The sequence below is a fragment of the Equus asinus genome, chromosome 1, assembly GCF_041296235.1.
Source record: "Equus asinus isolate D_3611 breed Donkey chromosome 1, EquAss-T2T_v2, whole genome shotgun sequence".
Taxonomy (NCBI): Eukaryota; Metazoa; Chordata; class Mammalia; order Perissodactyla; family Equidae; genus Equus; species Equus asinus.
Window position 1 is genome coordinate 122804774 of NC_091790.1, and position 24504 is coordinate 122829277.

Genomic DNA, 24504 nt, shown 5'->3' on the forward strand with positions numbered 1-24504 from the left:
GGAAAAATTAAGAAACATTCATGATTTGATGTACACAGTATAAACATGAGAAGCATCATGCCCATTAATAGATACAGATTAATCTTTCACTTCTCTGCTCTGAACATACAAAACCATCTTTAACTAGATATAGCTATATAACATGACATATTTATATGAGTTGTCTACATTCTTACTAAAATTAAAATTAGAGCATCAATCTTGTCCTTTACCCATTGCTATTTCAAAAAATAAAAAAAAAACACTAGCTAGATTCTTTTTTATTTCAAAGTGTCCTCTTTATCTTTGTGAGCTAGCTAGATACCTACTACTAGACATTAGTAATTCCTTTCTTTCCAAGTTATTTTTAGGGTGCTTTAGCTTTGTTAAGATGTCCACCAAATGCTAAGACATTAAATATTGAGTTTCCTCTTCTATGTCTATACCATAGATAGGAGATTTCTTGCTTCAAACCTCAGTGCACACATGTAAACACAATTGCTGAAAACAAGGCAACAAGTGAGAAGCAGGGTTAAAATAAGAACTCAGACAATCTGACTCACAATCCAGCATTCAACCCCCTAGAACTTGCTGTTTTTCTTTGTCCTCTTTGCTGTGAACCAAGACACTTGTTCTTTAGCAGGGTGTTTCTGCTGCAAATCCAGTTGCTACTGCATTATGCAATGAAGTCAGAAGCCTGAGCTTGTGACATCAATGTAGGTTGCTATGGTAACTCTTTCCATAAGTATTACAGGTTCATTGTAGGCTCAAAAAAGAGGACTTCAGCAGAGTGGCAATATAGCTGGCATTATTCAGACCAAATTACAACAATAAGTGGTGCAAAAAAGTGGTTTTACTAGTTATAATAAAGACAGATTTTTGTATTTATGTTTTATGTCAATACTGAAAGTCATTCTAAAAATATATTTCTTTTTTTCAAAAAGGAAAATTTTCCAATAGAAATAGCATTGCCCCTGACCTTCTGATATAACAGTTCCACATGACCCAGGCATGAGAGAGTCTTCCTCTAAAACAGCTAATCATTCCACGCACGTGTCACTCCGGAGGTCAAGTGGTGCTCTGCATTATCTGCTGTGAGTAAACTCGTAATAGCATGATTTCAGTTCAGTTTTCCCACAGGAATTATAAAAAGGCCTCACAGAGTTGCACATACGAAAGTGCTTTTAGATGACATTTTCCCAATGAAAGTGTCTACTTTTAACAAAGCGATAGTAAATATCACCATTTTGTTGCACATGTTATCTTTATCTCCCTAGGATATTTTTGCCAATGCCTCAGTTTAAATGGTTAAATCCACCTCCATGTGTAGGAGATATTTAGAAAGGTTCTTTCTCCATCATGTATTTTTAACCCGAATTTGAAGCACATGGCTGAATAATTACAAAGCCTGAATTCCTTTCTTCAATGGCCTCTCTCTTTTTTATCATCTACTGTGGTCAACATGAGGATCTTAGTTTGGTGCTGCAATCATGCTTGGGCTAGGCATTGGGGTTACAATTAGATATAAGATACATAAGATAGTCTCTTCCATGAAGAACTCACACAGGTACAGTAACAAATAGCATGTACTGAGTACCCGCCATGTGCCAGACACCATGCTAAGCACTTTCCATCCGTTATCTCATTTAATCCTCACAATAGAGTGAGGGAGAGAATTACTATTATGCCTATTTTACAGATCAGAGAACTGAACCTCAGAGGGCTAAAGTCACTTGCCTGCCGTCACACAGGTAGTTAGGAACACAGCTGGCATTTGAAGTTTGGTTTCTACCACGTATCCAGTCTGATGAACAAATAGAATGACCTCCATTTGGTACTTCAGTATCACCTATGGTTACAATATCCACATTCTTACATTTTCTTTAATTTTTTAAAGTTATTTCATTTATTTATTTATTTATTTATTTATTTATTTATTTTTGAGGAAGATCAGCCCTGAGCTAACATCTGCTGCTAATCCTCCTTCCTTTGCTGAGGGAGAGTGGCCCTGAGCTAACATCGGTGCCCATCTTCCTCTTCTTTATATGTGGGACTCCTACCACAGCACGGTTTGCCAAGCAGTGCGTAGGTCCACACCCAGGATCCGAACCAGCGATCTCCAGGCGGCCGAAGCGGAACTTAACCACTGCACCACCGGTCCAGCCCTTCTTTAATTTTTATATGTAAAATATCTGTCATTTCTCATGGACATCTTTACATGTTCCACGAGCTTTTTTATTTCTTATTTTTTTCTTGCTTTATTGACTCCAAATATTTACGACATTTTAACAGAAATTAAGGATAATTTCTTGTTAGTTACTGTGGTAAAAATTGAAAATTGCATCCTGATCTGAGCAAGGATCCCTGGACATAGAATTCACTGAAACAGAAAGCAGATGATAGTCTCCAGGTTGCGTCATAAACACTTTTGATTACTGACTCTTCTGTTTTTGTAACACTCAGCAGTTCAGAAAGTGTTTGCCTGAAGACATTTTTATTCCCTTAGGTTGTAAATAAAAATAGCTCTCAAAAATATTGGTTCTATAACTTTTCTCAGACAGTTGCATTGATATTCTAATATGCTCCAAGCTACTATACTATCTTCAGCTCAGATAAATCTATCAATAATTTAATGTGTGTAGGGTGTTGCAGTTTATACATCACACTAAAGATTCATCCATTCAGCATATATTTATTGAGCCACTATTAAGACTCAGGCACTGTGCTAAATGTTGGATATGAAATTACAGCAAAAAATGGAAATGGTCCCCCAAATTAAAGGAGCATATAGTCTATAATGGGAGAAAGTCATTAATCAAATAACAGCATAAATAAATGTAAAATTGAAACAATGTCCAGAGAGTAGAAAATAAGAAAGGCTGAAAATAGATCATCTAAGCATGCAATCCTAAATGATATAAAAAGAACAGAAAAAACACACAGAAGCAGAAGGAAGAAAAGAGTAAAAGGAAAAGCAAAACCCTGGGAAATGTGATGCAACTTATAGCGCGAATATCAGCAAAGCCAAACTGGTTCTTTGAAAAGATAAATAAAATTGACAAACCTCTGGCAAGATTGACCAAGAAAACAGAAGCAAGGCAAAAGTAAACATTTGAAATGAACACAAAGGGAACACAATTAGAGCTACAAGAGGGATTTACAAGGAAATCAGATATAATGAACTTTATGTCAATACATTTGGAAGCATAGATAAAAGGGACAAATAAAATCAATCAACAAGAAACAGAAACTTGGAGAGACTCAGAAGTACCAAAGAAACTGAATTAGAAATAGAAAATCTTCCCAGATAGCAAGCATGAGGCCTTGATGGTGTTACAGGTAAATCTACCAAAATTCAAGGATGGATAATTCCAATCTTACAAACTCTTCTAATTGAAAAAAAGAGAGAACTATCCAAATAAATTATATTAGGAGTCTAGTATAATTTGATTAAAACAAAAAAAACTAAAGAGCAATATGAGAAAAGGAAAATACAGAATATCTCTATATTAATGAATATTAATATAAAAGTCTTAAATAATGCATAAAATCCAGCAATGTAATAAAATGCTGTGTCCCTCCTCTTCTTCCAAGTTCAATGATTAGTCAGTATTTTTGAGTCCATCATTCTCTACTTCATACTTTAAACAAACTGTGGTGTTCTTATGGACACACCTTCCATTTCACACCTCCATGCCTTTCCTGATAATGCTCTGACTACCCAGGCCCACATTCCTCATTTCTTTAACCAGATAACTCTTATCTTTTAAAAATCACCTCGTCCCTCTCTCCTTCTGGCCAGATGTTCTTAGGATTTACCATATACTAAAAAGTATCTTACTGGGTGTCTTTCCCTCAAAGAACCCTGTGGTCACGGATGATGACTTTTTTCGTCTTTTAACCCTCAGCTATTAATGATATGTCCTGGCATACAGTAAGTGCTTGGAATGGAGCAAAATCTTCTAAATCAACTTCATTCGTGAAGTTTGGTTCCTACCACATAGCCAGTCTGGTGAACAATAGAATGACCTTTGTTCAATTCTTCTATATCACTTAGAGTTGTAACATCCACATTCTTACATTTTCTTTAATTTTTATATGTAACATATCTGTCATTTCTTGTGGGCATATTTATGTGTTCCATCAGCTTTCTTTTTTATTTTTTAATTTTTTTCCAGCTTTACTGAGACATAACATTGTGTAAGTTTAAGCTGTACAAAGTGATGACTTGATACATGTATATTGTGAAATGATTGTCGCAATAAGGTGAGTTAACACATCCATCACCTCACATACTTAGCTTTTTTTAATAGTGAGAACATCAAAGAACTACTCTGTTACAACACTCTGGTATATATACACAATATAGTATTGTTAACTATAGTCATGCTGTACATTGGATCTGCACAACTTATTCGTCTTATAACTAAAAGTTTGAACTCTTTGGCCAACATCTTCCCATCTCCTGATAACCACCAATCTACTCTCTGTATCTCTGAGTTAGGGTTTCTCAGATTCCATATGTAAGTGAGATTTCACAAGTATACGTCTTTCTCTTCTGACTTATTCCACTTATCATAATGCCCTCAAATATCATCCATGTTGTCTCAATGGCAGACTTTCCTTCTTTTTATGCCTGAATAATATTCCACTGCATATTTGTACAACACATGTTCTTTATCCATTAATCCATCAATAGACGCTTAGGCTGCTTCCACATCTTGGCTATTGTGGATAATGCTGCAGTAAAGATAGGGGTGCAGACACGTTTTCACGATAGTGATTTCATTTCCTTAATATACCTGGAGGTAAAATTGCTGAATCATAAAGTAGTTCTATTTTTAATGTTTTGAGAACCCTCTACACCATTTGCCGTTGTGGCTGCATCAATTTACATTCTCACCAGCATCGGTGTTCCCTTTTCTCCAAGTCCTCACCAACACTTGTGTTTTCTTGTCTGTTTGATAACAGCCATTCTAACAGGTGTGAGGTGCTAGCTCATTGTGGTTTTGATTTGCATTTCCCTGATGCTTAGTGATGTTGAGCATCTTTTCATGTACCTGTTGGCCATTGATGTGTCTTCTTTGGAACAACGTCTATTCAGATCCTGTGCCCATTTTCTAATTCGATTGTTTTATTGCTATAGAGTTGTATGAGTTCTTTACATATTTTGGATATTAATCCCTTATCAAATATATGATTTGAAAATATTTTCTTCCATTCAGTAGATTGCCTTTTCACTTTGTTGATGATTTCCTTGGCTGTGCAAAAGCTTTTTATTTTTGTTTTTGTTGGCTTTGCTTTTGCTGTCAGACTCCAAAATTCATTGCCAAGATCAATGTCAATATGTTTACTGCCTATCTTTTCTTCTAGAAGTTTTACGGTGTCAAGTCTGATATTTGAATCTTTAATCCATTTTGAGTGGATTTTTGTGTAAGTAGGGGTCCGGTTTCACTGTTTTGCATGTGGCTGTCCAGTTTTCCCAACAATGTTTGTTGAAGAGACTGTCCTTTCCTCATTGTATATCCTTGACTCTTTCGTCAAAAATTAACTGACCATATAAGCATGGGTTTATTTCTGGGCTCTCTATTCTGTTCCATCAATCTATGTGTCTGTTATTATGTCAATACAATACTGTTTTGATTACTATAGCTTAGTAATTGAGTTTGAAATCAAGGAAAATGATGCTTCCAGCTCTTTTCTTCATTCCAAGATTGCTTTCACTATTCAGGCTCTTTTGTGGTTCCATACAAATTTTAGGATTTTTTGTTCTATTTCTATGAAGAATACCATTGGAATTTTGACAGGGATTGCATTCAATCTGTAGGTTGCTTTGAGTAGTACAGACATTTTAACAATATTAGTTCTTCTAATCTATGAGCATGGAATATCTTTCCATTTATTTGTGTCTTCTTCAATTTCCTTCATTAAAGTCTTATAGTTTTCAGTGTACAGATCTTTCACATCCTTAAACTTATTCCTAGGTATTTTATTCTTTTTTATGCAATTATAAATGGAGTTGTTTTCCTAATTTCTCTTTCTGATAGCTATTAGTGTACAGAAATGCAACTGATTTTTGTATATTGATTTTGTATCCTGCAACTTTACCAAATTTGTTGAGTAGTTATACCAGTTTTTTGGTTGAGTCTTTAGGGTTGTCTATATATAATGTCATGTCATCTGCAAATAGTGACAGCTTTACTGCTTTGTTTCCAATTTGGATGTCTTTTATTTCTTTTTCTTGCCTAATTGTTGTGGCTAAGACTTCCAAGACTATGTTGAATAAAAGTGGCAAGAGTAGCCAATCTTTTCTTGTTCTCGATCTTAGAGGAAAACCTTTCAGTTTTTCACCACTGAGTATGATGTTAGCTGTGGGCTTGTCATTGATGGCCTTTGTTATGTTGAGATACATTCCCTCTATACCCACTTTGTTGAGAGTTCTTATCATAAATGGATGTTGAATTTTGTAAAATGCTTTTTCTACGCCTAATGAGATGTTCATGTGATTTTTATCCTTCATTTTGTTAATGTGGTGTATCACATTGATTGCTTTGTGGGTGCTGAACCATCCTTGCATTCCTGAAATAAATTCCCACTGATCATGATGTATGATCCTTTTACTGTATTGTTGAATTCAGTTTGGTAATATTTTGTTGAGACCGAGGGTTATCCCTTAATCAATGTATCATAGCTAACATTCTCAGGGGTTACATCTTCTCATGTGAGTCAAGGAACAGATTCAATATAAATTTCCCAGAAATTTGTGTTCTTTGAGTTTTTAGTTAGCCTCACATGATCCCAGCTTCTCGCTCAATGTAAATCCCAACCTCATTCTCTCCTCAGATTCATCCAGCAGGCTGAAGTCATCCAGAAATTCTGCTGTTGACAGGAGAGAGAATGGGAAAGATGGGAGAAAGGAACATGGTTTTAGCATGATAGAGGTTTTTGCCTTTGTATTAGCAAAATAGACCTCAGTAGTACTGTTATGGGTTGAATTGTGTTACCTAAAATAGATATGTTGATGTTCTCACCTCCAATACCTCAGAATGCAGCCTTATTCAGAAATAAGGTCTTTACAGAGGTAATCAAGTTGAAATAATGTCATTAAGATGGGCCCTAATCCAATACAACTGGTGTCCTTATACCAAGTGGAAATTTAGACACAGAGACAGACATGCCCAGAGAGAAGACTGCATGAAGATGTGCAAAGGAGAATGCCATATAAAGATGAAGTCAGAGATTGGGGTGATACATCCACAAGGCAAGGGATGTCAAAGATCTCCAGAAAATCACCAGAACCTGGGAGAGACCTGGAACTGATTTTCCCTGATAGCCCGCAGAAGGAACCAACCCTACTGACATATTGATCTTGAACATCTACCCTCCAAAACTGTAAAGCAATAAATTCCTGTCGGTTAAGCCACCCAACTTGTGGTACTTTTTTACAGCAGCCCTGGGAACTAATGTAAGCATCTTCAAGAAATCTTAGAACAAATCTAAGCCTCTTGCTCATGAATAAAGCAATTCCCAACACTTTCATGGGGCACCATGTCAGTAAAGCCAGTTCACAGCGAAATGGCTAGATTGAACTTTCACCTGTGATTTCATAGCCACACGAGGAACACCTGCAAATAATTTTACAAAGATATTACATCTATGTTTCCTGATACGTTGCCATCACTTGCTAAAAAAGGTTAATATTTTTTTCTGGAGAGAATGTTTCCCTTTCTACCAGAAAACTGATGCCTGATTCGTAAGTGATCATTTAAATATTTTTATTCTGGGCTTTTAAGACACATCTAGATACTCAGAATGCATTGTTTGTCCATCAGTCCATGGTTAAATTCACATTAAAACATTCTCAGATATCAGGACAGTGTTTTATTTTCACAACAATCAATAACTGATCTAATGGCTAATTTTAAGGAGTCTGATGGGAAGCATGGTGGAAGATTCTTATTTGAGGTTTTGTGAAGAAGACAAAAATGTGGCATGAATCATAGTTGGGATCTATATTAATAGCCACATTACCAAAGAATATACAGAACTAAAATTTAAACATTTGCTGTGTTCTTGAGTAAATTGAGACTGTGAATAAAATGTATTAATGTCGAACAGCACAGTCTCTTTTGAGGAAAGAGTCATAAACAAATGTGCTCCTCTGGACTTACCCTTTCCAGACTGGTGGAACTTGAGGGAGTTCTGAGCCCACAGAATGGTCACTCCTGCTCACCCTCAGGGGGAAAGACATGGCTTTTAAGGAAATCTAACAGAGTTACTGATCCTTTTCCTGATATGATTTCCTTTCTCCTTTCCTCCCTTTCTTCTTCTTATCTTCCTTCTTTTTAGTATATACGTGTTTTTCTATCAAAGTAATGCTTGTTTGGAGTTGTAAAGGAGTCCCATTATTTTGTGTACAAAACTATCAAAGTGAAGGAGCATTCTGAAACAGGTATCCTGTTTCTAATTTTCTCAATTGTGAGTATGAATTTAGTAGCATAACATATTGGTTGACCTCTGGTTTCAGAGCCAAATAGTCCTTGTTTTAAACTGACCTCTTACTAGCTATATTCAACTTTAGGAGGAGTTCTTAGTAAATCTATGTTTCCTTGCCTGTAAATTAAGGATAATAATTGTACTTCCATCTTCTTGTACTTTTCAAAAAAAAAAATGGTACCTGAAAAGCACACAGCATAGGGATAACCACCTGGTGAATACTTAATAAATGTAAGCTAATAATTATGCTTACAAAGAAAAATAATTATATGATATTCTGAAAACATCAAAACTATGGCAAAGGTGAAAAATCACTGGTTTCCAGGGGCTCAGGGTGGGGACGTTAGGTGAGGGTTGACTATATGAGGGACCTTTTTTAAGGTGGTAAAACTATTCTGTATGATACTGTAATGGTGGATATATGACACTATGCATGTCAAAACCCATAGAACTTTCTAGCATAAAAAGTGAAATGAAATGAAAATTAAAGAAAAATACATTTTGGAGGTCAGAGTATTCCAAGATAGAATTCAGAGTGTGATAAAACTAACTGTATTATAAATGTATGAAATAAATCTAACTGTATTACAAATGTGTGTAATAACCTCACGGAAGGGGGAGTGGGGAATGTGACCTAAGTGACTTTGGAAATGAATGGAGTCTGTAAGACTAAAGGCAAGATAAACTGTACATCAGCACTGTGTTCTACTTGATAAAGTTGTTTCTCATGGGGATATAAGGAATTTCAATACTGCTATATTTACATATTAGAATTGAACAATTAAGTAATTGGGTGCTGGATGTTGGCAATCAGGTTTCTCCATGTTGGGGTGGAAGATTACAGAAAGCAAGGGAGGAGGCTAGAATGAGCCACGTGGTAATGGATTGGATTAGAGTCAAAGACATCAGTATGAACTCATGTTTAGGTTAGTATAGACACACACTATTACACATAGAAATAATTATAGATATGTGTATATGAGCGGGTTAGTATGCACACATGAAACTCCTTGCTCTGTCTGCGGAGAGGGCCTAGAAGCAATGACAACTCAGTCGCAACAAGCACACCTACCACGTGGATCTTGTTCTCTAACACCATTTTCCAATAAAAGGAATCAGGGCTCCTTGGAGAAAGAAATTATTCTAGGACTGGGGAAGAAAATGTATAGAATGAGCCTAGAGCATCTTGTAGTGCCAGAAAGTAAGGAAATGCTTTAAAAAAATGATTAAGTATGCAAAGGGACATAGCAGACAACTGAAAGAGCTCTCAATGGCCAAGCTGGAAAATCTGAGCAACACAACAAGTAAAGTGGTATCGGTTTCTAATCCAAAGTAAAAAATGAAGCTATGAGTCCATACTGATATAGATAAATAATTGGACAAATAAATACATAAGGAAGAGTAGACAAATCTGCCACACAGAAGAATTCCAAATAATTAGTGCAGATATTCTGCCTTCAAAAAGATGGAGCATAAATCCCCCCACATTAAGTGTGGGCTGCACAACGTGACTTCCTTCCAAAGAGTACAGTATAAAAAAAACGGGAAAAACAGTAACTTGACAGTGAAGAAACCTGACAAACGCTAGCTCAGCCAGCTGATCAAGGTCAACATCAACACTGATGAGTCTTGTTCACAGCATGTACCTTTGTTGTGATGTGATGAAAATGGGACTTCACTTGTTTAGTCTTCCTCCCCAAAACTCATCGCCCCAATCTGATCATGAGAAAAACATCAGGCAAATCCCAGTTGAGGAACTTTGTACAAAATGGTTGACCAGTACTCCTCAAAACCACCGAGGCTGTCAAAAACAAAGAAAGTTTGATAAATTATCATAGCCAAGAGGAGCCTAAGGACACATGAGAACTAAATCTAATGTGGTATCCTAGATGGGATCCTCAGACAGAAAAAGGATATTAGGCAACAAACTAGGGAAATCGGAATAACTTACAGACTTTAGTTAAAATAACATATCACTATGGATTCAATAATTGCAACAAATGTCCCATGCAAGTGTACAAATATAAGATGTTAATAATAAGGAAAAATGGGTATGGGATATGTGGAAACTCTGTCTTAAACTGTCCTAAAATTAAAACTGTCTTTTAAAAAAGAAAAAATTTAAAGACAGAACTATTATTATATTAAACCTAAAATCCAAGACATTAACCAGCATTGCTAAGAATTTTTTTTTATTTGGTAGGCAATTAATACAAGAAATATGTAGCAACTACCAGGATTTTATTAAAACTTCAATGTTTTTAATCATTGCTCCAACTAACCCTGGTCTAATTCTTATACTTGATTCAACTCATCTTGATTCTCTTCCCTCCTTGAACTTGATCTGATATGTTCAACAGCTTTACCACCCACTTTAATTTGCCTGCAAGGAAATCTGGTGGCTGTCAATGGCTTTTATACTCAATAGACAGTTCCTAACACTCTAAATACGCCATTATTCAGCACTCTGATTTATAGATCAAAGGATAAGTTGCCCTTTATAGTCAATGAAAACCTACCAAAAAAATAAGAAGTCAGTCACAAATTACGTTGACTTACTAGTAGCACAAATCCACCCATGACTATTTTCCTAATAAAAATGAGATTTCACATCACTTACGTCTTCTGTGTTTCATTCTTTGCCTTCTGAAGTCAGAATTTACACATTTAGTTTCTTTCAAGTAAATCCTCTTCTAACAAACTTCACGGTGCATAGTAGATTTTATGTGATACTGTTTTCTTTTTCAAATGTGAAGGTAAAAATCCAAGTTATAATAGGGACAACTAAAAGACATATTTAAACAATGTGAGTTTTCAAACAGCCATCTAATAGTTTTCTATATAAGCCCAGGAAGTTGGTCCTTCCCTCCCGACTGTGACATAGACATGCACCTCTGTGAACTTAAGTCTTTCGTCAAGCCTATGCTTTTAGGGGCTTGGAGGTGAATATGAAGCAGAGATGAGAAGGAACAGTAGAGACAGGCAGTTGAGGTCCCCCATCACAGAGTGTTTGAAGAAACTGTTTGCATACGATCGTTCATCCCATTCATCTCTTCTCTGCACACTCTCTGTCACGTGCCACAAATCTCCCTCTCAGGGTTCTCAGGCCTTGCGTATCTAGAATCTGATATGAGTATAATATAAGCATACCTTAGAGTTTTATGATTCTTCACAAAATCCTAAAATACCTAGTGACAACAGCCCTGGACTTAGAAGGGGCAGGTGGAAATACAGGTGAAAGAAGACTGAGATTTTACCAGTTCTCAAGCACTCAAAGCCATTAAGTTCAAAGCCAGCTCATCTATCCCCAAGCTCCTGGGCCTTCCCCCATACCAAATGTCTCCATGTGCATACTACCCTGAGCCAACTTTAACCCACATTTGGAAGATATGGGCCATTATTTTATTCAGTGTGAGCATTCCCTTTTCTCTTCTTGGTAAGGTACAAAGGGATGTGGTAACTTGGTGATCAGCTCAGTGCTCCTGCCTTGTTCGCTGATAAGAACAGGCTTCCTCTGGTGACTGGTGAAAGGAACTAGCCTTGTGTCCAGATTGAAACCTGAAAATTCCTCTCAACCAAAATTCACCCTGCCAAAATTCCTACAGAGTGTGTTCTGATTGAAAGGGAAAAGGCAAGGGCAGTCAATTTATAGACCTTATAATTCTTTAATATATTTGGTAATTCACAAGTCTTACAAAACTTTATGCAACTGAAAGTTTGCAGTCTATGGTTGATGGGTGTGTGTGTGTGTGTGTGTGGGTGTGTTGGGTTGGGTTGGGTTGCCTTCCTATGCATCTAAAAGTCAGTTACAGAAAGAAGTTAAGCAATTTTGTGGTACCTGAACTCTTTCAAACACAGTACTTGTGATAACTGCTATCGTATATTGTATCAAATGACATATGGACTTAAATTAAGATAACATATTTTTAAGCTGCTGGGTCTTTTTGAAATTAAATGTAAAATCAAGGTTACACATATTGGATATGCTGGATTCCCATGGAACCACGAGACAACATAGCAGAGAAGATAACACAGCTTGCCTCACTTCCAATTCTGGAAGCTGGCTTGATTCTATAACCAATCCAGCGTCTGGATTGGGTCTGATCTCAGGTATCTTGGTCTACTCCACAGGGACCCTATAAATCTGAGTTTGTCCCTGGTCGTCTTCAATCTCTATAAAGGTGAGGTTATTTTACAGTCAAACTTCATAAATGTGTCCTTCCTGAGGCAAACCAAGAAATCTTTGAGTTAACATCCTAACTTTCCTGACCATACCAGACCTAACTTAAAATTAACCTTCACATACAATGTGATCCAAATCTGGTGTCTGAATACAGGCCCTTTAAAAGACTCACCCAAGACAAGTTCCTAAGACTGAACTACCCTGGTGTACCCACAATCCTTCTTTCCTCTGCTCGCACCATCCCTGCTCCAGATCCCACTACTGTGCTGGTTCTAGTCTGGCTTGCTGAGTGCAGGATTCAAGATAGAGGCTCAGAAATATTCTCAAAAATTTTTTTTGCAACTTTAGGTCAAAGTTATAATTATGGTATTTTGTTCAGTTCTCAGCCAGGGTAATTTTACTCCATTTACCAATGTATGCCTTTGCAATTTTAATTGAACTCCTTTTTTTTCATTATTAAATACAGTAGTCAAAATACTATATTTTCTGCTAGTGTTCACCCCACAAGTAGCCGCATTTTTGGGTAGGTGAAGTGATCCTTTGGTTATTCCCTCTCCATGCCACACGTCTGATTCTTGTACTAACCCCTTTGACTCTTGGGGACATGCAAAATTGTCAGTGTCTTTCAGTTTAAATCCTTAAACTTTCAAAAATATTCTTCTCCCGACACGCTGTTTTTTATATCATGCTATTATTCCGTAAAGTGGTATTAGGAATGAACAAGTCATTATGGAAATGAGCAAACCTCTCCAAAAAGGACGAAATAAAAAATAAAGGTGATGTTGAGGGATAGGGTCTCTTTCTTTAAGCCCCAAGCTAAGGCAGACTGAAATCTACTCATCCCATGGTAGAGAAGTGCTAAGTAATCTGTAGTTTCCTTTTTCTTTTTGAAGTTATATCACGGGCATTAAGTTTATAGAGAAACAGCCTGTTTATACAGAGTCTGAGAGTCCTCGGTTTACCCCAGGAGGAAGTCTGTTGACTGTCAGGCTCCGGACAGCTGAGTTCAGTCACAATGTAGAAGGTACTGTGACAATGCTGGGCCAGCCATGTCAGGCTAGGGGGAGTAGTTGCAATGAGTTACTCCTTCTCGTATCTACTAGTGAATAATATTCTACTAAGTGTTTCCCCAAAATGACCCCTTGACACTTCCCATTCACCTCCTGTTCCCCTATATAAATCCTAGTTACTGTGATTTTACTTATTGTAAATACGCACAGGAGAAGGCCTGGTTTTTAGGGAATCAATCATCTCTACTCCTTGGTGTCTTTATAAAATTTTAGGCTAGGAAACATTCAGTAAACTACTTAGTGATAGAGTTCAATCTACTACGAATGGCTGTTCCTGAGCGGAAGCAAGGACCTTGCCTTGAGATTCAGTGGAAGGAATTGAACATCCGGCAGTTCTTAGCCTCCGAAGAGATTCTAAAAGGGAGTGAATCCTGAAAGTCTCTCTAAGAAGGAGAAATTTTCCAAGTATCATACATACATACATACAGGTTTTTGTATTATTCCCAAATTTAAGGTATATAGTCTTAAACTCATGAGAAAAGTAAACAGATGTTCTCTTGGCCAATAATCATGAAGTGTGTATTGAGTACCTGCTATATGCCAGGAACTTTTGTAGGCCCTGGGGATGCAGTGGAATCAAGGAAACATCCCTAACTCACAGAGAAGAGAAATAGGAGATAAACATGTAAATAGATGAATAAGACCACTTCTGGAAATAATAAGTACTATGAAGAAGGTCAAATAACTGTAATGGGGGCGGGGGTGCTACTGCTTTAGTTAGGTGGTCTGGAAACGTCTCTGACGAGATGGCATTTAAACCAAGACCTGCTGAAGTCGTGTACATATGTGACCGTGACTTTTTAAAAGTAGTTCTGAGATTGGCTTTCCCTCAGTGTAAATTTGAAGTGGATATTTCCAGATATGGGCCTTACCTCCATACCTCTCTCCAGGTACTATTCTTTTTTTCCAGTTTTATTGAGATATAATTGACATATAGCACTGTGTACATTTAAGGTATACAGCATAATGATTTGACTCATATATTGTGAAATGGTTACCACAATAAGCATAGGTAAACTCTTTCTTCCCTGTGTCTCCCAACCCAAGCTTCCTTTCTTTCTACCTCTCTGTTTGTGGGTTGCTCTCCTTTTTCTCTCTCCTCTTCCTCTTTTCCCTTATGTCTTCCATTTTGCTCTCTTTCTACCTGTGTCCCTCAGGCCTGTTGCTTCCTCTCTGCAGTGTTTTCCTTGACTTCTTAACACATGTGTCTGCCTGGCCCACTGGAGTCTCTGCTCTGACACTTTCCCTCATTCTCTCCCCACCTGAAAAGCAAACTAAAGGAAAACTCTGCATTGTTTTTGGAATTTAGCAAATAGAAGCTTATGTTTGCTTCTCTAAGTAGTTATGTCATTCCTCACTTACTTTGGTCTTTAAGTTCTCTTTCTGTAGCCCTTACCAGGGGAAAAAAATGGGAAGATATGAAGTGAATACTAGGTAAATAATATGTAAATATTTGGCATTTTTTGATTATTTTAATTCTTCTGAATACATGTGAACTTTAAAACACAATTTTATATTTTATATTGGGAGGAACATGTGCTCCAAATAGAAATGAATCTTGGGGGCCAGCCCCATGGCCGAGTGGTTGAGTTTGCACGCTCCGCTTCCACGGCCCAGGGTTTCGCCAGTTCGGATCCTGGGTGCAGACATGGCACCGCTCATCAGGCCACTCTGAGGTGGTGTCCCACATAGCACAACCAGAGGCACTCACAACTAGAACACAACAGCTATGTACTGGGGGGCTTTGGGGAGAAGAAGAAAAGGAGAAGAAAAAGAAGATTGGCAATAGATTGGCTCAGGGCCAATCTTTACAAAAAAAAAAAGAATGAATCACACATTTAAAAAAAAGAAAGAAATGAATTTTGACTGATCTTTTCAGAAGCTGCATTTCAGAATTTATATGTAACAGAAATGAACTTTCTCTATTTTATGCTTTTAACCGCCATCTCATTGAGGTGTTTCAATGATTCTTTCTACAATAATAGTATGCAATTATCCACACTTATTATTAAAGTCATCTTAATAGAACTTTTATTAAAACCAGGAAGGCTTAGTATATGCATAATAAGACATACTGAAAATGTTTATTTTCAGCTACAGCCCAATAAAGAATGTACTTTTCCTTAGAAAAGAACTCTGAACAGAATTATTTTGCATTAATTTCATTCTAATAAAATTGACGTACATTTTACAAATTAATACATGAAGTAATACATTCTAGAGGGTTATTTCTAAATTAAGTTACGATTTTTTCAATGAAACTGTAAGTTTGAAACTATCCACAATTTCAAGAAATGACTTGAATAAGACTGAGTAAGAATGAGAAAAGCCAATATTCTTTTTCTAATGACATAAACATTTGAACGATGTCAAATGGAACTCACCGTAAAGGTATTTCACCCCATTACAGTCTCATTTCAGAAATACGCTAAATACTTGCCTGTTTAGCTAGTAAAATGTAGGGAAATAAGACATATCCTCAACTGATGAAACTCTCCAACGTTTGGAAGATTCTACTTCTGCTGACATCATTCTCGGTCCAATAACCCTTCCTTTTCATACTCACAAACAGTGTCCCATTTTGCTGACAGCTTTGGCCTAGGGAAATTATAGTTTGGCCTCACAACCTGAATGGGGATTGCTTTCTCAAAAAGGAATGCACCTTTGCCTTCTGAATTTAAGGATAGGCAGACCCACTTTCCAGAAAACAAAATATTGCAAAGAGGAAGTTCTAGGTATGAGGGGGACGATAGTTGGGACAAGAGCCCCCATTGAGTCCTCAAGATGAGACAGAAATCTGGGGTGTCATTTCCTGGGTGTCCATTTCACTCCACACCAGAGCTTCAGGGGGTCATTTCAGGACAGATTGACGTATTAAACAGCAAAGACTATTTTCACCATGTTCTCAAGAAAGAACCTACTAAGTCTTTTCCTCTCCATTGTTTTGAAACAACTTCTCTGTGCTTCCATTTCCTCATCTTTAAAATGGGAATAATAGGACCAATCTCAAAGGGTTGATGTGGGGATTGAATTAGTTAATTCAGTTAAAGCACTTAGAATCATGCCTGAAACATATTGATCATTCAATTAATGATACTATTGTCCTTGCTTCTGCTGCTGCTGTTTGTTACAGTAATTAATGGTACCAAATACAGGCGTGGTACTGCTTGTGTCACTGTAGGACTTAATAGAATCTGTAATTCTGACACATGTAAGCAACCCAGATGCTAGAAACACACAAGGTTACCATCTTTTTCCTCAGACCGCTGTCAGCACCTTTCCTAATTAAACACATACTCCTCCATTTCTGATTACCCAGAAAAAAAGGCTTATAAGTCTACTTTTATTTAATATATTTTAGGCAACTGTGCTTGAAAATATTTTAAGGAATAGAGAAGATGAACTCAAGTTATGCTCCTAGTTTCCAGGGAAATAACCAACATGAGAACTATTATCATCCGTGGGAGAGTCACTCACGAACTGTGGGATTTACCATGTGGAACAGATTAAGGAGAATTTTGCCCATTTTGGCAAATTGTTTGCAAAATGGCTGACTGAATACCCCTCTCTGCACATAGGGAGGCCCCTCCTGTGATGACTCTGCTCTGACCATGTGACTTGTTTTGGCCAATGGAATAATAGCAAGTGTGATGACAGGAGCAGGGTTTTCACTTGTACTGGTCAGGGTTCTCCAGAAAAACAGAACCAGTAGGTTTTACATTATGTAAAATTATATTAATATATAATTTTAATATTTTTGTTATACTAAACTACATTATCAATGCTATAATATTAATATATAATATTATTTATAGGTATACATTTATAATTTAATATATTTACTATTATTATATATTGTAATATATTATTGTATTATTATATAATATATATGCATATAAAGTCTATATCTATATTATTGATACATGTAAAACCTACTGGTTCTGTTTCTCTGGAGAAGCCTAACTAGTAAAAGCATCTTTCACTCTGCTGTTTCCATCACATTTGCTTCTTTTTCTCTCTCTCTTTCTCTTTCCCTTTTTAGAGAGAGAGAGAAATTTATTGATTATAAGGAATTGGCTGGTGTGATTATGGAGACTGAGAAATTTCAAGATAATGCCTCGTGCAAGCTGGACTCCCAGGAGAGCTGGCGGGGTAAGTTCCAGTCTGCGTGCAGACCGATGTCTTAGCTCAGAAACAGGCAGAGAGAGCAAATTTTCTCTTATTCCACTTTGTTCTAGTCAGGCCTCCAACAGAGTGGATGAGGCCCACCCACATCGGGGAGGGTAATCCGCTTTATTCAGTCTAAGGATTCAAATGTCAGTCGCATCCAGAACACCCTCACAGAAACACCCAGAAAATGTTTAACCAAATATCTGGCACCTGTGGCCCCATTAAGTTGCCGCATAAAGCTAACCATCACAGTGTTCATACAGTGGGCTTCCTCTCTTTTGCTGTTGGACGTTTCCTCCATCATGTGAACAAGCCCAGGCCAGCCTGCTGGAGGCTGAGAGACCACGTGCAGAAAGAGACACCGTGGTGAGCTGTCTCAGCTGAGGTCTCAGATACGTGAATGAGTTCCACCCCAGCCCAGCCAGACCAGACTGGAAGAACCATTCAGCCAACCCACAGAAACATGAGAATCAGTAATTATTTGACATTTAGACCATTAAGTTTTGGGATAGTTTTCTGGTATAGAAAAAGTTAACTGATTTGCAAATTGAACACTGTTTTAAAAGCTGATGCCACACTTAAAACCAAGGACATATTATAATCTGCCTTTAATAAATTTCACTCTAAGACAGAGAATTCTACTCTATTCCTATTGGTTAGAAACAGAAAAATTTAAATATGTAAAACAATTTTGATTTTTTGTTACTAACATCAAGAGATTTATACAGGGGGCTGGCCCTATGGCCAAGTGGTTAAGTTCCCACGCTCCACTTCGGTGGCCCAAGGTTTCGCCGGTGCAAATCCTGGGTGCAGACATGGCATCGTTCATCAGGCCACACTAAGGCAGCATCCCACATGCCACATCTAGAAGGACCCACAACTATGTACTGGAGGGATTTGGGGAGAAGAAGCAAAAACAAACAAAGAAGGTTGGCAATAGTTGTTGGCTCAGGTGCCAATCTTTAAAAAAAAAAAGATTTATACAAACAGATTTTTAAAATAACAGATCAAAATTTTTACAAACATAGTTGAGTAGATACACATATAAAATGAATCTCAAGATTAAGTTTAAAAGAATGGCAAAAAACAAATTAAATATTATGTGAGTATTGAAAATACTGGAGATACCATTTCACTTCTAAAATAGTGACATAAGCATTAATTTCAAGCACCTCCGATATCAAATAGTAAAATTTTTTCAATATAATTCACATATCATAAAATCCACTATTTTAAAGTGTACAAGTCAATGGATTCTAGAGTATTCAGAGTTGTGTAACCATCACTACTATCACATACCAGAATATTTTCATCACCCCAAAAAGAAACCTGCACCTGTTAATAGTCATGCCCCATTCTCCATCTCCCTCCTTCCCTGGCAGTCACTAATCTACTTTCTGTCTCTATAGATTGGCATGTTTTGGATATTTTATATAACTGGAATTACACCATATGTGGCCTTTGTGTCTGGCTTCTTTCACTCAGCCTAGTGTTTAAGTTCATTCATGCTGTAGCATTTAGCAGCACTTCATTTTTTAATTGCCAAATAATATTCCACTGTATGGACATACCAAATTTTGCTTATCCATTCATCAGTTGATGAGCATTTAGGTTGTTTCCATTTTTTGACTATAATGAATAACACTGCTATTAATATTTGAGTACAATTTTTCATATGAACCTATGTTTTCAGTTCTCTTGGATATACAGCTAAAAGTGAAAATGCTGGGTCATATGGTAACTCTATGTTCAACATTTTCAGGAACTCCAAACTGTTTTCCACAGTGGCTGCACTATGTTACACTCTAGTCAGGAATGTATGAAGGTTCCTATTTCTCCTCATCCTCAACGACACTTGTTATTTTCCTTTTTTTTAAATTATTATTATAGCCATCCTAGTTGATGTGAAGTGAAATCTCATTTTGGTTTTTATTTGCATTCCCCTGATAACTAATGGAGTTTAACATCTTTTTATATGCTAATTTTCCATCTGCGTATCTTCATTGAAGAAATATCTATTCAAATCCTTTGCCCATATTTTAATCAGGATAGTTGTCTCTTAATTGTTGAGTTACAAGAGTTCTTTACATATTCTAGATACAAGATCCTTATCAGATCTATGATGTACAAATGTCTTGTCCCATTCTCTGGGTCATTTTTTCACTTTCTTGATAATGTGTTTTGAAGCATGAAAATTTTTTTTTTTATTTTTCCTTTTTCTCCCAAAGCCCCCCAGTATATAGTTGTGTATTTTTAGTTGTGGGTCTTTTTAGTTGTGGCATGTGGGATGCTGCCTCAGCATGGCCTGACGAGCAGTGCCATGTCTGCACCCAGGATCTGAACTGGCGAAACCCTGGGCCACCCAGGGGAGCACAGGAACGTAACCACTCGGCCGCAGAGCCAGCCCCCGAAGCATGAAAATTTTTAATTTTGAACTCCAATTTATCTATTTTTTCTTGTGCTGCTCATGCTTTTTGTGTCATATTTTTTAAACTATTTCTTAAACTAGGACCACATATACTTTCCCCTACATTTTCTTCTAAGAGTTCTATCACTTTAACTCTTACATATCGTTTTGATCCATTTTGAGTTAATATCTGTAGATGGTGTGAGGCAGGGTCCAACCCCATTCTTTTGTATATGAATATGCAGATATCCCAGCATCATTTGTTGAAACACTGTTCTTTCTCCATTGAATTGTCTTGGCATCCTTGTCAAAGGTCAATTGACCAAAGATGGTATGGGTTTATTTCTGGACTCTCAGGTTAAATATTTTGTAATCTATATGTCTATCTTTATTCCAGTAACATACTGTTTTGATGACTATAGCTTTGTGGTAAGTTTGGAAATCAGGAAGTATGAGACCTCCATACTTTGTTTTACTTTTTCAAGATTGTTTTGGCTATTCTGGGTCACTTGCATTTCCATGTGAATTTTAGAATTAACTTGTGCATTACTGCAGAAAAGGGAGTTAGACTTTTGATAAGGATTGCTTTAAATCTGTAGATCAGTTTGGGGAGTATTGCGACCATAAGTATGGGGTGTCATTCCACATATTTAGGTCTTCTTTAATTTCTTTCAACAATGTTTGGTGATTTTCAGGGTACAAGTCTTGCACTTCTTTGGACAAATTTATTCATAAGTATTTTGTTCTTGATGATTGTAAATGGAATTAATTTCTTAATTTCATTTTAGGATTTTTCATTTCTGGTATACAAAACTATTGACAAATAAAAATGGCAAGCAATAGGATATATTGGAGAATATGAGGAAGCCATTTGGTATAAACCTAATTCGGCCTGACCTTGTCTTTCCAAAAGGGCCTGACCATGGCTGTTGAGCATGCATTGTATATCTGCTTTAGATATTCCCTTCAAGGTCAGCCAGAGGTGAGAGCTTAGGGCCTTCTCAGGTTCTGCTTGAGTATGCACACAGCACTACACGTGTGCATGAACTTCTAAATTCCCAGGAATACGTAAACACTTTCCAAAACCCCTATAAACACCTCGTTCCTCAGCCTTTCTTTTCCAGCTTTTTAATCTGTTGTTTGCAGCAACTATTAACCATCATCTCAGGCATCGCGATTTTAAAACACTTGCCCGTAAATATGTTCCACAAATGACCCTTGGGGAGAGGCTTTTAGCATTGGACAAACTTGAGTCAGATCAGATAAAGGCAAAGCTTCTCACAGGTCTTCCTGGGAAACATCTAACAGATCAAACACTAGCAATTCTTTGGGAACGCAGCTTTGAAAGAACTCTAGCTCTGTTCTGCTCCTTCAAGTACCCGGGAAGGTGGGCTCTTTTGCCTCAAGGCTAAGGGTGAGCTGGGGAGTGGGAGAGTTGAGTGCTGCTCTTACCAACATTCAGCAGCTTTTCTTGAATAAATGTTTCCTGGTTTGCTACAAGTCTTTGGTTAATTTCCAGAGTCTTGAAAGAAATTGATTCTGACTATTTAGCCAGTTTTTTGTTGTTGTTGCTTTTATGGAAGAATACGTTTTTGGATGCCATTTTCACTATGAATCACTGTTAATAGTAAATTAACCTTACCATAATTGAACTAATATAATGTAGTTAGTTCACCAGTATTGACCGGTAAGTTTATGACAAGTCAATCTTGCATACTAATAAAGGTAAAAATATACTAAAATAAATAAACATATACTAGAACAAATCCGGTATTTCAACATTTCAACTATGAAACATGAGTACAAGCAATGACACAGGAATATCTTTTGCAAATATGAAGAACAATTAAGTGCAAGAATACAAGGACGTGGGTGACTACTTAAAAGAAACCTATTTGATGGCAGCTGTAGCATCTAAAAGAATGAATCACAATTTTAAAAATTAGAACAAATTATAAGATGTAGCTAATAAATTAAGAGTAAATTCAACTTGTAAAGTTAACTCCAAAATGAAAGCAAAGCCTCTTTGTTAGAAACAGTCTGCATAAGAATGTTAAACTCACTTTGTACTAAACTCTCATCAAGGATGATTGATGATAGAAGAAACTAAGAAGAAACACACTTTTGCGACTGTACTTTTATTTGCTGACACTACAGAAAACCAAATCTCTACTACACAAAGGATGAGTTCATAATGGAAAAACACCAAAGCCTCTAAATTTGTCTGTACACTGTAGTGAGACAAAAACAAACTCAGACAATGCTTTATGTGAAAACAAAGTTGATTTACTAATTATTGCATTGGTAACTTTGCATTTTCTTTCATCTATAGTCTTGTTTTTAAATTCAATCTTCTCTAGCTGAAATAAGGTTTTTTAAAACCGTATTTTTCCTATTTGTCCTCACAGCAATCGATGAAGCAGATGAGATAAATAGAACTATTCTGGGAGACACAGAATTCTACATTAAATGTTAAAATATGTCTTACAATGACATGGACTAAGTGCTTTTCCGTTGGATCATTCAGTATTTAAAAAGCCACTTTAATTTGATACCTTTTGGGGTACAGACAACAAAGATAGTTAATGATTATGCATCTTTATGGAAGGCACTTTAGAAGTGTATACAGAGCCAAACCCTTTGTACAAAGTTGTCACAAACACCAGGTTATATTTAGAAGACACCATCATCCTTGAAATTGCACCACATGGATTTAAAACGCTAACGTCCCCTCTAAAAGTTTGATTTTCTCTCACGGTAGTGGGTAATCCTTGATCTCCCACTTACCTGCCTTCTTACTGCACTTACACTCATTTCTATGCAAATCAACATTTTATGGTCCATTATTAGTTTAATGTGTTTTAACCTTGTCTTTGCATTTAAATAATATGCCCCTGGAGTTCTTAAATTTCTGTATCATCCTCTACGCTCCTCTTCTCTCTTCTTTTACTCATGGGATCCTCCTCTACTTATTCCATTTCATCTCGCCTCTTTGCTGGGCAACAAGTGCCTCAGCTCGTCTCTCTACTACAGCAATTCATCTAGTTTTGAAACCATAAAACTTTCCCTAATTAACTGGAAGAAATGTTTCAACTTTACACCGGTTCTGTCTTGTCTAAATATAATTTTGAGATTCCTTTTTTTTTTTCCTTTAAGATTGGCACCTAAGCTAACATCTGTTGCCAATCTTCTTCTTTTCTTTTTTTTTCCTGCTTCTGCTTCTCCCCAAAGCCCCCCAGTACATAGTTGTATATTCTAGTTGTACGTCCTTCTAGTTGTGCTATGTGGGACGCCACCTCAGTATGGCTTGAGTGGTACCATGTCTGCCCCCAGGATTCAAACTGGCAAAACCCTGAGCCGCCAAAGCCGAGCTCGCAAACTTAACCACTCAGCCACAGGGCCAGCCCCTTGAGACTTCCTCTTATTTCTCATTTTTAAACACTCATTGTCCAGTCCTGTGTCTTTAGTGGGTTGTCTGTTTTACTGTCTCAATTTTTCATCTTAAAAAGGAAACCATAGGCACAAAATGGCATCACTCTTGCTAAAGCCCATGACACGAAACCTAGATGTCATACCTGATCTAATTGCAGTTTCCATCTCTCCCAGAAATGTAATCTTAGTCTAGACTCAATCTACACTGGTCACAGTCTAGAATTTTCTGGTCAAGCACCAATAATGTAATCTGTCACTGGGCCCACTCAGTCCCCTAGAAGAAGAAGCAATCTGTATGATTAAGATCCCTGCTTCCCTTCCACCAAGAGGAGATGGCCTAGCCTAAAAATAATCCTTTCTTTTCTTTTGCTAATAACTCCCTTGTCCCACTCTTCTTCTTATAAAAACTTTTCATTCTGTACCATCCCTCTGAGCGCCCTTCTAGTCACTAGATGCAATGCGGCCCGATTCATGAATTGTTTAAAAAAGCCAATTCAACCTTCCAATTTACTCAATTGAATTTTGTTTTTTAACGTTCATTATCTAGTCATTGAAATATGGATTCTATGCCAAACAATTCATACTTTATAGACTTTAGCTTACTGGAAATTTCTGTAGCACTTGGAATTGACCACTCTTGCCTTATGAAACACTCTTTCTTTGACTTTCGCAATACTGCCCCCTCTTAGTTTTCCTTCTGTTTCTCTGGGTCATGCTTCTCCGCCTCCGCCTCAGATCCACCTCATATTCCTCCTCCTCAAATGCCT

General features: G+C 37.0%; 1 long non-coding RNA gene across 1 annotated transcript in view; it reads right to left on the reverse strand.

The window, feature by feature from the left end:
* Nucleotides 1-664, reverse strand: part of LOC106837338 (uncharacterized) — a 280263-nt gene extending 279599 nt beyond the window's left edge. The window contains exon 1 of the long non-coding RNA XR_011502585.1: nt 543-664. This is a non-coding gene — a long non-coding RNA (uncharacterized lncRNA). The remainder of the gene's footprint in view (nt 1-542) is intronic.
* Between the last annotated feature and the right edge of the window lie 23840 nt (nt 665-24504).